Raw genomic sequence first — 16,246 nt, 5'->3', positions numbered from 1 at the left:
CCTGTCAATCGATGCAGAAAAGGCCTTTGACAAAATACAGCATCCTTTCTTAATAAAAACCCTCAAGAAAGTCGGGATAGAAAGAACATACTTAAACATCATAAAAGCCATTTATGAGAAGCCCACAGCTAACATCATCCTCAATGGGGAAAAACTGAGAGTTTTCCCCCTGAGATCAGGAACACAACAGGGATGTCCACTCTCACCTCTGTTGTTCAACATAGTGTCAGAAGTCCTAGCCTCAGCAATCAGACAACAAAATGAACTCAAAGGTATCAAAATTGGCAAAGATGAAGTCAAACTTTCACTTTTTGCAGATGACATGATACTCTACATGGAAAACCCAACAGGGTCCACCAAAAGTCTGCTAGAACTGATACATGAATTCAGCAAAGTTTCAGGATACAAAATTAATGTACAGAAATCGGTTGCATTTTTATACACCAATAATGAAGCAACAGAAGGAGATATAAAGAAATTGATCCTATTCACAATTGCACCAAGAAGCATAAAATACCTAGGAATAAACCTAACCAAAGATGAAAAGATCTGTATGCTGAAAACTATAGAAAGCTTAGGAAGGAAATTGAAGAAGATACAAAGAAATGGAAAAACATTCCATGCTCACGGATTGGAAGAATAAATATTGTTAAAATGTCAATACTACACAAAGCTATCTACACATTCAATGCAATCCCAATCAGAATTGCACCAGCATTCTTCTCAAAGCTAGAACAAGCAATTCTAAAATTCATATGGAACCACAAAAGGCCCCGAATAGTCAAAGTAATATTGAAGAAAAAGCCCAAAGCAGGAGGCATCTCAATCCCAGACTTTAGCCTCTACTACAAAGCTGTAATCATCAAGACAGCATGGTATTGGCACAAAAACAGACACATACCAATGGAATAGAATAGAGACTCCAGAATTGGACCCACAAATGTATGGCCAACTAATCTTTGACAAAGGAGGAAAGAATATCCAATGGAAACAAGACAGTCTCTTTCACAAATGGTGCTGGGAGAATGGGGCAGCAACATGCAGAAGAATGAAACTAGACCACATTCTTACACCATTCACAAAAATAAACTCAAAATGGATGAAGGACCTGAATGTGAGACAGGAAACCATCAAAAAAAACCTAGAGGAGAAAGTAGGAAAAAACCTCTCTGACCTCAGCCACAGCAATTTCTTACCTGACACATCTCCAAAGGCAAGGGAATTAAAAGCAAAAATGAACTATTGGGACCTCATCAAAATAAAAAGCTCCTGCCCTGCAAAGGAAACAATAAACAAAACTAAAAGACAACCGATGGATTGGCAAAAGACATTTGCAAATGACATATCAGATAAAGGGCTAGTATCCAAAATCTATAAAGAACTCACCAAACTCCATACCTGAAAAACAAATAATCCAGTGAAGGAATGGGCAGAAAACACGAATAGAAACTTTTCTAAAGAAGACCTCCAGATGGCCAACAGGCACATGAAAAGATGCTCAACGTTGCTCCTCATCAGGGAAATACAAATCAAAACCACACTGAGATATCACCTCATGTCGGTCAGAGTGGCTAAAATGAACAAGTCAGGAGACTATAGATGCTGGTGAGGATATAGAGAAACAGGAACCCACTTGCACGGTTGGTGGGAATGCAAACTGGTGCAGCCGCTCTGGGAAACAGTATGGAGGTTCCTCAAAAAATTAAAATAGATCTACCCTACGACCCAGCAATAGCACTGCTAGGAATTTACCCAAGGGATACAGGAGTACTGATGCATAGGGGCACTTGTACCCCAACGTTTATAGCAGCACTCTCAACAATAGCCAAATTATGGAAAGAGCCTAAATGTCCATCAACTGATAAATGAATAAAGAAGATGTAGTTTATATATACAATGGAATACTACTTGGCAATGAGAAAGAATGAAATATGGCCATTTGTAGCAACGTGAATGGAACTGGAGGGTATTGTGCTGAATGAAATAAGTCAGGCAGAGAAAGACAGATACCATGTGTTTTCACTCATATGTGGATCCTGAGAAACTTAACAGAAGACCATGGGGGAGGGGAAGGAGGAAAAAAGTTACAGAGAGGGAAGGAGGCAAGCCATAAGAGACTCTTAAATACTGAGAACAAACTAAGGGTTGATGGGGGTGGGGCGGAGGGGAAAATGGGTGATGGGCATTGAGGAGGGCACTTGCTGGGATAAGCATGGGGTGTTGTATAGAAACCAATTTGACAATAAATTATATTTAATAATAATAAAAACATAATAAATTAATTAAAAAAACAAAAGGCACTAGTAATTCCTTTATAGAGAATATAAAGTTTAAGATAATAATAGAGAATGTGTATACTTAAGACACAAAAAATAGGTAAAAAGTAGAATATGTCCCTTAGAGAGAACAGTCTGAGCAAAAATCAAGCATGCGGAAAGCTTCAGAGCACACCTGACAAGCTATAAGTAGTCGAATATGGTTAGATCACAGAAGAGTTGTGGAATTAAATTTAAAAAATGGTTACAGGTGATTCACAGGTGGCCTTGATGTCAGAATTTTGGTTGATATATGAAAGCTGCTGAAGAAATTTGAAAAAAGGACTGATACAGCCAAAATTATGTTAAAGACTTATGAGCAGTGTATTTAGGTGGACCAAGTTGGGGAGAATTAGAAGCCACGGCATTTATTGTGAGGTTTAGCAATATTATTTACCCAATTAGTATAACAGAAACGAACCAGAGTTTTTGGCTCCTGTGAGAAGGCAGAGACTGATGTACAAATACGAAAAAAAGGACAAGCAACAGAGATTCTGCAGGGGAAGGTGATAAATTTTTTGAATGTGGTGAATTTGAGGTGAAAGCCAGTAAGAATATCCAAGAAGTAGGAGAGAGGAAAGAAAAAAGAAAAGTCAAGAGAGAAGTCAGGAGAAGTAATGACAATTTGGGAGTCACTGTCTGAGGAATGGAAATTGAAGCTTACCAAGTGAATAAAAACTAAGGACAAGAGAACAGATAAAAGAGATTGCTCATCACAACATATCTGGGCCCGCCCACAACCTAAAATAGATCCAAGACTTCTTATGAGATTATATAGGTATTTTTTTTTCCTTTTTCATCTTAGAACTGTATGATTATATTTATTTTTGTGTCTGTTTGTTTAACATCTGTCTCCACAATGAGCCTATGTACTAGTCAGAAAAACAGAAACCACAGTTGGTATTTCAAACAGAAGAGATTTAATACATAAAATTGTGTTTTGGGATGGAGTGAACGAAAATGAAGTGGCAGATCTAATCCAGATGTCTTGTTCCCTCTCATGACACAAGAGACAGGACATCATTGCCTAGGTTTTCTTTTCTTGGGGCCATTCATGAATACTCCCTCGACTTTTTGAAAGTGGCTCACAAAAATGTACCTGCTTTTTCTTATTTCCTCAACTCTCCTTTTCATCTCTTACTTTCTGCTGCCCTTCAACTAACCTTGACTCTCCAGAGTCCCCAACACAAACTGCTCCTCAAGGTCAATTGCTCCTTCCTGTTGAAATAATCCCTTTAGCCTTTATCCTCTCTTTCTGATGAATGGCAGCCTGTGTACAGGGAAGATGAAGGTGGATGCGTGCTGGCATCTGCAACATAGGAGTCTGCTAGAGGACAATGATTAGGTAACAGACTTGGTGTGAAACATCTCTTGAGCTTGGGAAACAAACCCCGTTAATTATGGTTCAGTTTTCATAAAGCCACAAAGTATTAGAAAAAGTTCCAGGAGAAATGCTCCTAGGCTGGTGGGAGCAAGAAGTAAGGTTGCTATTCCCCATGCAGCCATGTCTGCTGCTCTTCACAGGAGGGAGGTGGGCTCCAGCTCCCCTTCTGCTGTCCCCGACGCAAGTGGTTTCTGCCTGCCATGGAACATCCAGAGCAAATGGTTGGGACCTTCTGCTATGGGTGTGTTCTCTCCTAAAATATCTAATATCAAACAGACATTTTATTCTCTGAAGTCTAATTTATTTATGGAAAGCTCTTCTTTTTGTGCTAAATGAGAAATGCATATTTCTCCTAAAAATCATAGTTGTACCTTTGTTTTAAATTTATTTATTTATGGGGCGCCTGGGTGGCTCAGTTGGTTGGGCGTCTGACTTCGGCTCGGGTCATGATCTAACGGTCCGTGAGTTAGGGCCCCGCGTCGGGCTCTGGGCTGACAGCTCAGAGCCTGGAGCCTGCTTTGGATTCTGTGTCTCCCTCTCTCTCTCTGCCCCTTCCCTGTTCATGCTCTGTCTCTCTCTGTCTCAAAAATAAATAAAACATTTAAAAAAATTAAAAAAAAAAGAAAGACACAAAGGGAAATTGCTTTTAAAAAAAATAAAAAATAAATAAATTTATTTATTTATTTTGAGAGAGAGAGAGGAGAAGAGTGAGCACGCGTGTGCACAAATAGGGGAGGGGCAGAGAGAGAGACAAGGAGAGTGAGAATCCCAAGCATGCTCTGTGCACATCTCTGGCCTTGAACTCAGGATCCCCTGTGATCATGACCTGACCCAAATCAACAGTTTGATGCTTAACCCACTGAGCCACCCAGGAACCCCATTGTATCTTTTTAAAAAAGTATCCTAATCTCTTGCCTTTATACGTTTAAGAGTGCACTTCCCCCTACCCACCTGGATTTATGTCATAGGCTATTTTATTTCTTTAAGTCCAAGTTGCTGCAGCAATCAAAAGAAGTGAAGAAATCTCAGTGTTTTTATGTTTTTTTGTTTGTTTGTTTTTCCTACAAGAGAAAGAGAACAGTCTGCTGAAACATCTGACATTTGGCCTCCCTGAACTTCATGTTATATGTATGACTCTGTATTTCTAACCAATAATTATTTTATATAGAAAACATGTAATTCACCACTCACCACATACTTCTGAAATCAATGTGTTATAAAGTGATATTAATGGCATTTGATGCAATAATGAAAAAGAAATGTTATAAGTTTGGGGATGTAGGCAAAAAAAAAACCCACAGAAAACAAATAATAAGAAGAGAGAATGTAGTGTGAATTGATGAAATACATAAGAAAGGGCAAAAAAGAAAAGATGTCAGGGGTTATCAAAGAGAAGATAACCAAAGAAAAAAATCAATAGAGAAAAGGGAGGAAAAAAAATTAGTAAAAGAAGTTTCATTCAAAACCCACTTGGGTGGGGCACCTGGGTGGCTCAGATGGTTAAGCATCCAACTTTGGCTCAGGTCATAATCTCACGGTTCGTGAGTTCGAGCCCCATGTTGGGCTCCGTGCTGACAGCTTGGAGCCTGGAGGCTGCTTCTGGATTCTGTGTCTCCCTCTCTCATTCTGCATCTCCCACACTCATGCTCTTCTCTCAAGAATGAATAAACGTTAAAAACAAAAAAACAAAACAAAAACCTACTTGGGTTCAGGCTTTTGGGTCTCATTTTCAAACCCTAACTATTGCCAAAACTTACCTGATCATCAAACCCCCACACTCTGAATATCATTCCTCAAGGTTGCACCACTCATCAAAACCAAGTGGAGCAGGTGACAAGGTGAAATAACAAGGTAGCACCTGACACGTTCACTCGGAGGAACAAAGTGGAGTGGTGAGCCTGGCTGAAAAGAAAATTAATAACACATGTAGAAAACAAATAAAAAGAAATTAAAAATTACCTAGGATCCTAACACATAATCCATGTAAAAGTTTTGGTCTCTGTGTCCATCAAAGCTTGTATCTCTGTATGTATTTTTGAAATAAATCATACTATGCCTATTATTTGTCATTAACTTTTATACTTAAAAATATATTGTAAACAAGTTTTCCAAATAATAGATGTAGAAGTATAATAGTTTAATACATTAGCATGCTGTCTAATTTAGGAGAATTTCATCAAATATTTGTTGAATGGATTAATTTTATAGTCATTTAGAATTCCTTAAAAAAACATTATTTAACAAGTTCACCCATTGTTAGATTATTTAGGTTTATTTCTGTTACCCACTCACTCTTTCTTCCATTGTTCCATATTCTCAGCAAAAATACTGGGGTATTCTCTGGAACCATCAATGGTTCTGTGGAGGTTAGATTGTAAATGTTGGAGGGCATTGAATTACACTATTATGTTATTTTTTCTGGTGTGTGTGCATAGGAATGGGGTCACTAATATTTTTGGGGATTCTTTATAATTATTCCTTCGAGTGATCTGTTGTTTCACGCAGTCCAAGTTGGCTGGAAATAATTCTTATCTGCAGGTTTTTATTTTATTTTTTTATGTTTGTAAGGCCAGTTTTTACAGCTCACTTATGATATGTAATATCTTCTAGGATAGAATATTCCAAACTAAGCATAGAATTTTTGGGTTGTTTTATAAATATAAGTACTAGTCTCCCTCTCTTCTAAAAACTATGATACTGTGTCTGTGGATTGTTGTCCAAGAATCAGCATATTTAAGAAACTCTCCAGGGAGCACCTGCATGGCTCAGTTGGTTAGGCCTCCGATTCTATCTCAGTTCAGGTCTTGATCTGGGGATCATGGGTTCAGGCTCCATGTCCAACCCTGCATTGGGCATGAAGCCTACTAAGGAAGGAAGGAAGGAAGGAAGGAAGGAAGGAAGGAAGGAAGGAAGGAAGGAAGGAAGGAAGGAAGGAAGGAACTCTCCAGGCAGGTATTAGTTTGTTACATATCTTCATCATTACCACAGCCCCTGTGGTAAATTATGGAGGCAGCAGTTTGATGGAGGGGAGGAACATGATTTTCTTTTTTATTTTATATTTATTTATTTATTTATTTTTTAATTTTTTTTTCAACGTTTTTTATTTTTGGTACAGAGAGAAACAGAGCATGAACGGGGGAGGGGCAGGGAGCGAGGGAGACACAGCATCAGAAACAGGCTCCAGGCTCCGAGCCATCAGCCCAGAGCCTGACGCGGGGCTCGAACTCACGGATCGCGAGATCGTGACCTGGCTGAAGTCGGACGCTTATCCGACTGCGCCACCCAGGCGCCCCGGAACATGATTTTCAAGATATTTTGAACTTCTCAGAACAAGACCTAGTGTTGGCCATTTCTTCTGACATTTTCAGGCTGAAAGCTACAAATCACTCTTCAGTTGCTTTTAAAAAGCAGCTTTAAGAATGAGCACAAACACCAGAAGTGATAAAGGTCAACAAAGAAGGAAGTTTGCTATTGGATGCTTTAGGAACTCTTGATGTATAAAGCAAAATTAAAAGAAAAAATTAGAAATTTTCTTTTGATTCTTCAATGGACCCAGTTATCCTTCCCACCAGTGCCAACTATTCTGTCTCAGGAAAAGAAAGATATAGAAGAACACAAATCTTTGACTTTTGTATTCCTTAAGCTTAAGACCCAAGGTTACACAATTGATTGTAAATTATATGTACTCTATCAGACACAAGGCATCCTTCCCCTTAACCCTAGACTAGCTAAAAATTACATAGTCTGGAGGAAGAGAGAGAGTAATAAGAGAACACAGCTAATTAAATACTCATAGACAATCCTGAAAATAAATTGTGGTCTCTTCTACACTAATATCCTGCTGGGAAGTGGTGGGAAATAGAAAAATCCGCATAGATTTAGGATACCTCAGAGATAGAGGGACAAATTGCTCATCTTCTCTGTGGAGTTCCTGGCAGCTGCTATATGGAAAAGATGGCAATGTTGGCAGGTGGGCTTGGCATAGCCTCAAAGTTCCAGTGTAGTTATATGTCTCCTGTGGTCTAGGAGTGGCAAGGAAGTAGCTAAAAAAGAGTGAAACATGGTGATGGCTTGTCAGAGCATGCATATGCTGTGATTACTTGCACGAAACAAAAATGGTAAGGCAGTTGAGAGGCTGTTTCAGTGTGTACATCTTAGATAATGATGACCATCATGAAGCTAGGGACTTCCTCCCTTAACACCGCACCAATCCAATACTTAACTCTCTATAAGCCCCTACAAAAGTAGTCTTGTCCTTGAACAGAAGGAGGGAAGGGCTTTTTAAATAAATGAAAATTTCCTGAATTATCTGTAGTAAATTTTTCCCAATGGGAAGAGTGAGAGATTTATTTTTTTTTTTTATTATTTTTTTTCAACGTTTATTTATTTTTGGGACAGAGAGAGACAGAGCATGAACGGGGGAGGGGCAGAGAGAGAGGGAGACACAGAATCGGAAACAGGCTCCAGGCTCTGAGCCATCAGCCCAGAGCCTGATGCGGGGCTCGAACTCACGGACCGCGAGATCGTGACCTGGCTGAAGTCGGACGCTTAACTGACTGCACCACCCAGGCGCCCCGAAGAGTGAGAGATTTAAATAAAAACTTTGTTCCATTACAGAGACTTCAGGGAAAGTTATATTTTTTTCCAAACTGCCAAAACTATAGTCAGCTATCATATTAAGTTCTCCTGGGTGGAAAACAGTTGTTCCTATATGCTAAAAAAATTTGAAAGGAGAGTGAAGGAGAGGATTACAGATTAGAATAAAGGTTTTATGTTTTGGACCAGCCAATTCTTTCTGTGGAGCTTATCACATTTAAACTTGGAAAAGGAAGAGAAGAATTTTGATGGAATGAGACACCCAGGTAATTCTGAGATTCTTGGGTTTACTGCTTCAAGTTACCATACTGCTATTTCCTAAGACTGAAGTGGTATTTAAAAGTAAATAGATGTTAAAGAATAAACAAGTGGGATATTGTTTGCATTACATTTTGCTGGATGAAAATCAGAAGTTTTATTTATTTACTTACGTATTTTAATTAAGAACTTACCAAACAGAATGCAGTAAACCAATATTGAATCCTACAGAAGTGAGTAGAAGGTGGGATTAGGCTCTTCTAATTCTGCCTTTGCCTTGGCCCTGGGTGAGAGATCAAGGACGGAAGGAATCTGCTAATATGAAAATTTGGCCTGAGAGATGTAATCCATTGTGCCATTACCAGTCAAATTCAACTCCCAAATTATATAGGTAATTCTCTTCTAGAAATGACTTACACGCATGTTTACATCAGAAAAAGGGAAGATTTTATAGTACTCAGTATTTTCAGGTGGAACAAGTCAAAGATGTGGAATGGCAAAAAAAAAAAAAAAAATCTTTCAAATTGATAAAGGTCTCCAGGGCTTCTGGTATTTGAGGATGGGGAAAGGATGAGCACATGTGGTGTCATATGGTCCAGGTAGAAAGATGGCATAAAAATGGGCAAAGACCAAGAACTAAAGGTAAGTTACCTAAAGAGATTCAATCTGGCTAAAAGTGCATGTAAGTGCTTTATGTGTCTATCAAAAAAAGTAACTATATGAGTGTGAGAATATTTTTATTTTACTTATTTATACATTTAAATTCACCCTTTCCTTTTAATTTAAATTTTAGTGAACATACAGTGCAATATTAGTTTCAAGAGTAGAGTTCAATGGTCCATCACTTACATACAATACCCAGTGCTCAATCCCAACAAATGCCTTCCTTAATACCCATCACTCATCTAGCCCACCTCCCTCTGCCAACCCACAGTTTGCTCTCTATCATTAAGAGTCTCTTGTGGTTTGCTAACCTCTGTTCTCTTCCCCCCCCTTTCCTATATGTTCATCTTTTTTGTTTCTTGAATTCCACATACACGTATGAGTGAAATCATACGGTATTTGTCTTTCTCTGATTGACTTATTTCACTTAGCATAATACATTCTAGCTCCATCCACGTCATTGCAATTGGCAAGATTTCATTCTTTTTGATGGCTGAGTAGAGCATGAGAATATTTTGTCTATAATAGTATGCTTTCAATGTGATGTGCTCCCCCTATCTATCTATCTATCTATCTATCTATCTATATCTATCTGTCTATCTTCTTACCTCTCTCCTTCCCTTATCTCTCTGTTAAGGTCTTCATCTTCTTCTCCCCCTTTCTCCTTCCTCCTTTTTCTCTCCCTCTCCCTTTTTCTCCCTCCTTCTCTTCCTCTCTCTTTCCCCTATGGTTTTGGTTTGTTGGCAGTTGCTCTTTGTATACAGTTATTCTATTTTTCTTTAAACTTACATCTTGGATACCTTTCTCTTTCTTTGTCTTAAATAATGGGTAATTATTTTCAATTTATATGTTTTGACTTTCCCCTTTCTATATGGGAGTAATTTAATGCAGTTAGTCATTTTTAGCTAGACTAAAAGCCTTTGTACATACGACTTTGTGTACATGTGAAGAGTATTCATGTAGGCTAACTTCCTAGCAGGGAAAGGTTTCTAAGGAGGGTCTAGTTTAGATTTTTATATACATACCAGACTATTTCCATAAACAATTTATACTCCTACTGAAATTTTATGCCCTCATGGAGGGACACATTGTTGTGGGATTTCAGAAATCCATGCAGAATGAGAATGGTGTCATACAGTTTAGAACCTGGAATAGGGGGTCAGAGCTTTAACAGAAAAATGAAGGCATCTGCACAGGAAAAGGGATGTCAGTGCAAATAGACATAGGCTACATAAAGGGGATTAATCAAATATCTAAATATATTAAATAAAATTGTAGATATGTTTCTCACTGCCAACAATGGTAATTATAAATATGGAAAGAAAGAAAATTAGGATAAACTCCGTAGTGTTGGATTCAAATTAGAGGTGAATTCACGCTTTTGCAATAGAGAGATGGATGGATGGATGGATAAGATAGATAGTAAAGAAACTAATGCATATGCAAATCAATACATATAATTCCAAATTCTAGTCACTGTGGTCTTGAGAAACAATCGCTAACCTAATAGCAATGAACCCATCTAGTACAGATATTTGTTTTTGTTAACCATTTTCCATAAAAGAAAAAAAAAAAAAGGTACACTGCAGAAATAGCTTCTATCAGGGCTGGGGAAGAGAGTGTAATATGAACCTAGAATATCTTCTGGTACTGTCAGGAAAATGCTCAAAAAATGATGAAATACCTCAAAAGAATAGGAAAATTAGGTTACATGAGCTCCCATTGACCAAATCTGGATAATTTGAGAATAAAATAAATTACAATCCAACAAATAAAAGTAGGGAACAATGAGATGACAAATATTAGAAAACTAAATGAAAGATTTGAAATTTTTATAAGGAATAGGATATTTACACAATTTCAAAATACCTTCTCACAAAATATCTGTAATTACAAAGGGGAAAAGAGTTACCTTATAGTAGACAAGATTGGAAGACACCATCTTAAATTAATAAACACTATCAATAATGGCACGGATGGAAATACTTTGCCATTTGACAGGATGCATTGAGAAGAATACAGCATCACTTATAGGGTATTCCTGCCAAAGATGCAGTTGTGTATCTAGTCATAAGGAAGGCAATGTCAGACCAAACTTGAGGAATATTCTAAAAAAAAAAAAAAAAAAAAGTCTATAATCTCTAAAAATATCAATCTCATGAAATTTAAGGAACTATTCCAAACTAAAAGACATGACAGAGACATTACAACAAAATGTAACATGTAATCTGGAATAGGATAATTTTGCTGTGAAAGATATTTTGGGGATGATTGCCAAGAACTGAATGGAGTCTGGTAATTACATGATATCAACATACCAAGGTTAACTTTCTGGTTTGGATGGTTTTACTGTGATTATTAGAAGAATGCCCTTACTTGAAGAAAATACCCATTGCAGTACCTGAGAAGTAGACAGAAAGTATAAAAAAATATTATATTTATACTGTACTTCCAACATTTCCATTAATTTATGATTCTTTTAGAGAGAGACTGCTTAAAATCATACTTATTTAAAAACTGATACCAACAAAGATATAGCAAGCAATAGGAAAAAACAGACCAATCATTCATGATTTTAATAGTTTTGTAACATTTCTATAGATTCTTACTATACACACAATAGCACATACTGCAAACTATTGTACTCAGTTCTCACCTTAATCCTCACAGGGTTAAAATCATATGGTCATTTTCTCAGAGCTTTCTGATATAGTGCTTTCATCTTATTTCCCAGGATTTGGATTAGAGAATTTCTTCTTGTTCAAATAAGCAGAATTTGAAGAAGAAGAAATTCTCTAATAGGAGAGGAAAAAGCTTTTGAAGTGATCTCTTCTGGAAGCTTTATGTTCATTGCTATTCTTTAGCTTTCCCCAAATGCCCATAAGCCAGAGATTTCATGTGTTATTTCTGTAATTTGGTAGTTTTCGTTCAAATTATGCATTAAAAATGAATATCCATCTTAAAACAATTGGCATGATTAATTATCTACTAAATTTTTCATTTCACAAAAGGCAGTGTTTTATGCCATACACTTACACGGTTAAGGGACTTTTAAGTCAGAAAGACACATTTATGTTAAGTCAGGAATCAAGCTAAAATTTCTTGTAATCTCACATTCCTACTTTAGACTCACTTTTTTGCTTCCTAGATTTTATTTCAAAAATCTACATTTCAATTACAACTATATTTTCAAAAAATTAAATATAGGAAATTAATACTATTCACACTGAAGAAATGTGTAGATAAGAATGACATAAAAAATTAAGATATGCTAATTAATTCTAAATGCAGTTATTACTATACAAAGCTACTGTTTTCACAAATGTTTAAACAAATGTTAATTTTTACCAAATGAATGTTTAAGATGAATACAGTTCTGTAGCCTTTTATTCTATAAGCTGATTAACAAATATTTGATAGAAAACAATGCACCAAATGAATACAATAAGGCAGAGGGTTCCATTGCCAAATACGGAAATGTCGTTATTTTCACAGGTTATTTTCCAAATGTGTGTGTTTTTATAGGTAAAATATTTTGAAAAATAACCTGTGAAAATAAATATCTTATCACTGGACAGTGCACACATTTCCTAGAGGTGCTGTAACACGGAGCCACGAACTACGCTACAGCCGCCTCCTCCTAGAGGGCTTGTTATATTCAACATGGCGGCCCACATGCGGACCAGCCGGCGGAGACGGCGTGGCTGTGCAAGTACCTGCGGGAGCCGACCGGAAGGTGAGCCGCGCCAGCGAGAGCGCTGCTCGCGGGCCCGCGCTTTCCAGCAGTGGGGCACCCTTCCACCCACACTTCCTCTCTCCCCGGAACTCCCCCGGGGCATCCCGTCCTGTCCGGGTGGAGGGCCTAGCCCGGGGCGCAGCGCCTCGGTCCTACCAGGCGTCAGGCAGAGGGCCGGGGAAGAGCCAGAGTCCCCGAATGCAGTCCCGGTTCCCTCGGTGGGGAAGCCGAGGGGTGTGGAGCCCTCTGCCCCAGGGTTTTCCCTCCTGGCCTCAGGGCTACCTACCCCAGGGCTCTGGGCGCTAACAGCCTTGCTTGGAGGAGGCCTCTCGGCTCACCCCGACCAGGTCTCCCAGGGCCCTATCAAACCCCAGGGGACAGTGCCCTAAAGATGGGGTCACCTCCCAGAGGTGGTAACAGGAGCCGGGAGTGGCCGGCCCCCGACAGGAGATGCCGCCGCTTCTGGAACACGTCCCCAGTGCGTTTAGGTCCCTGCGGAATGGGAAGAAGGTAGGCCAGAGGGGTCGGGAAGCGATGTCCGAGAACGTCAGGTCATCCCTGTGTGGCACCACTTGTCCCAGTTGCTTGTTAGGAGTGGTGCTTTACTTCTGCTAATTCATATACGGGCCCATTTTTCAGTACGTTGTGGAGCGAATTTCAGTAAGGAATAAACCCTCAATACAAATTCTTTCCTGTCCCGTGTTTCATCATGATCCCTTCTTAACTCATTTTATTTTGCTCCTTGCTACTGCCTAGTCCAAATTACACTAAATGTATGTGTAGGTAAAGGAATGACTGTAAGAGAAAAGGAATACAAGTTTTTCCTATGCTGCTTTTCTGACAAACTAGTGCTTCGGTGCCTGATGGTGTTCAGCGGTTAGTGCTAGTGCCTGTTTTACTTGTTTGGTTAACTTTGATTTGCTCTGTGGTAAATGGATAAACTGTTTGCTTTGGAGTTTGTTGTTGTTTTTTCCTCTTAAATCTGTGGGTTTAGAGCACTGATCTTTGTAAATTCTTACAGAAGACTCACTGGTTTTTGCTTTGGCTGTCTTGGTACAGGAAGTTGATATTTAACAGCAGTCTACAAGTATGCAAAATGTTTGAGATCACACCAGCTCTTGTGGATGTAACTTAATTGTATTTACATGTTAGCACTTATATGTGCTATAGGATGAAGGAGTCATTGTTATGCATTTTCCCCTTTTTAATAGGATAATTTGGTTAAAATGAGGACAAAGCCAAACAAAACCCAAAGTACCACCAACTAAGTAGCTTAAAACAACAGAAATGTATTGTCTCACAGTTCTGAGGCTAGAAATCTGAAATCAGGGTGCTAGCAGGGCCATGCTCTCTCTCAAGTCTCCAGAGGAGGATCCTGCTTGGTCTCTGTCTTCTAATAGTTACCGACAATCTTTGTCCTCTTTGTCCTTTCTTGTCTTGTAGATTCATCACTCCAGTCTGTGCTCCTGCTGTCACATGATGTTCTCCTTGTGTTCTGTTTTCTCTCTGTGATTGTCTCTGTTTTCAAATTTTCCTCTTATAAGGACACCAGTCATTGGATTAGGGCCTACCCTAATTCAGTATGACTCTTTTTGACTTGATTACATCTTTCCAAATAACATCCAGTTTCCCAGTAAGGTGACATTCTGAGGTTCCAGGTAGACATACATTTGTGTGTGTGGAGGGGGTTGGGGCATACCATTCAAAAAAAATTTTTTTTAATGTTTTTATTTTTGAGAGACAGAGAGACAGCGTGAGCAGGGGAGGGGTAGAGAGAGGGGGAGACATAGAATCTGAAGTAGGCTCCAGGCTCTGAGCTGTCAGCACAGAGCCTGACGCCGGGCTCGAACTCACAAACTGAGAGATCATGACCTGAGCTGAAGTCAGTCGCTTAACCAACTGAGCCACCCAGACACCTCAAGGGGCATATCATTCAACCCAGTGCAGATGGTAAACATTTTTTTCCACATCTCAATCATAATTATTATGTAATAAAAATATATGAGCAACTGTGTGTGTGTGTGTATACATAGATATAATGAAAATGGTAGATAATGAATGTATAATGAAAATAAAACATTCCCCTTAAAATTTACACTAAAAACCTTTGTTAAACTATATGCATAGTTTCTGAGGCCATCCCATGAATGTATCTGGTATAATGGAATAATCCCAGGCTTTGTGATTAGAGACAAAGTTACCAAATTACTTTGTGATTTCAGGAAAGTTACTGAACATCTCCCACACTTTATTTCATCATGTTTTTACCTTACAAAATCACTGGACAACTTCAAGCAAAAAACCTAAGTAGACAATCTGCTTTTTTACTTTGCTTTTATTTTATTTTATTTATTTATTTATTTTTTTGAGTTTATTTATTTTGAGAAAGAGACAGCATGAGTGGGGGAGGGGCAGAGAGAGAGGGAGACAGAATCCACACTGTCAGGCTCCACACTGTCAGCTTGGAGCCCAGTGCCGGGCTCAAACACACAAAACCATGAGAGCATGACTGAAGCTGAAACCGAGTCTGATGCTTAATGGACTGAGACACCCAGGCACCCCTAGACCATCTACTTTAAATTGTTAGATTACATTTTTCTTTTGTAACCAATTTGTGAATTAGATACACAGTTCATACCTCTAATGTATTTATTATTCTCCCTACCCCTCTTTCCCTAAAGTATGAATACATTTTTTTCAGATAATTTATGGCTGTGATCATTAGAAAAATCAGATTTTTATAAATAACCCTACTAGTCTGCCCCAGTAGCAGCAGTTAATACAGGTCTTATTTAAAAACAAATTTGATATAGAGTTCAGATATGACATTCAGAAGAGTGTTGGAACTATGCTGACATATGATCTTAGACAATGTGAGGCTGCTATGTGAGCCTGTTTCTTCTATGTAAAATGGGGATAATAATAACTGTCTTACTGGGTTGTGAGGTGGTACAGATTAAGTGCTCAGGTGCATAAGGTAGATAGCACATTTAACAAACAGTGGATTGCTATGTGGGGACATTATGGCTCCTTCAACTGTGCCCTCATTTAGAGAACAGGTTAGAATAATAACATCATTTATATACACTATAACATATACAGCATTATCTCAGACTCTCCTGAAACTTGAGTTCCACATGTGATTTAAATTCAGCTGACTAGGGGCATTTATCTGAAATTTGAAAGATAGATTTGAGGTGATATCACACTTTTATGCTTTCTTCTGGTAAACAGGGTCTTAAAAGAGTGTATATGAATGTGTGTGTGTGTGTGTGTGTGTGTGTGTGTGTGTGT

At 38.5% G+C, this 16,246-nt stretch overlaps 1 long non-coding RNA gene across 2 annotated transcripts; it reads right to left on the bottom strand.

The window, feature by feature from the left end:
• Positions 1-2,951: 2,951 nt before the first annotated feature.
• LOC123379135 lies at positions 2,952-13,440 on the bottom strand. Of its 2 annotated transcripts, XR_006583160.1 has the most exons (8): positions 13,239-13,440; positions 11,535-11,617; positions 11,129-11,324; positions 8,748-8,836; positions 7,587-7,742; positions 5,457-5,601; positions 4,651-4,760; positions 2,952-3,894 (listed from the first exon to the last, which is right to left on the bottom strand). It is a non-coding gene; the product is annotated as an uncharacterized LOC123379135 (long non-coding RNA). The 2 variants fall into 2 exon arrangements; XR_006583161.1 differs by lacking the exon at positions 7,587-7,742.
• Between the last annotated feature and the right edge of the window lie 2,806 nt (positions 13,441-16,246).

This window comes from Felis catus, chromosome C1, assembly GCF_018350175.1.
Source record: "Felis catus isolate Fca126 chromosome C1, F.catus_Fca126_mat1.0, whole genome shotgun sequence".
Taxonomy (NCBI): domain Eukaryota; kingdom Metazoa; phylum Chordata; class Mammalia; order Carnivora; family Felidae; genus Felis; species Felis catus.
The sequence above is the reverse complement of the archived record's forward strand: the minus strand, read 5'-3'. Positions and strand labels throughout refer to the sequence as shown.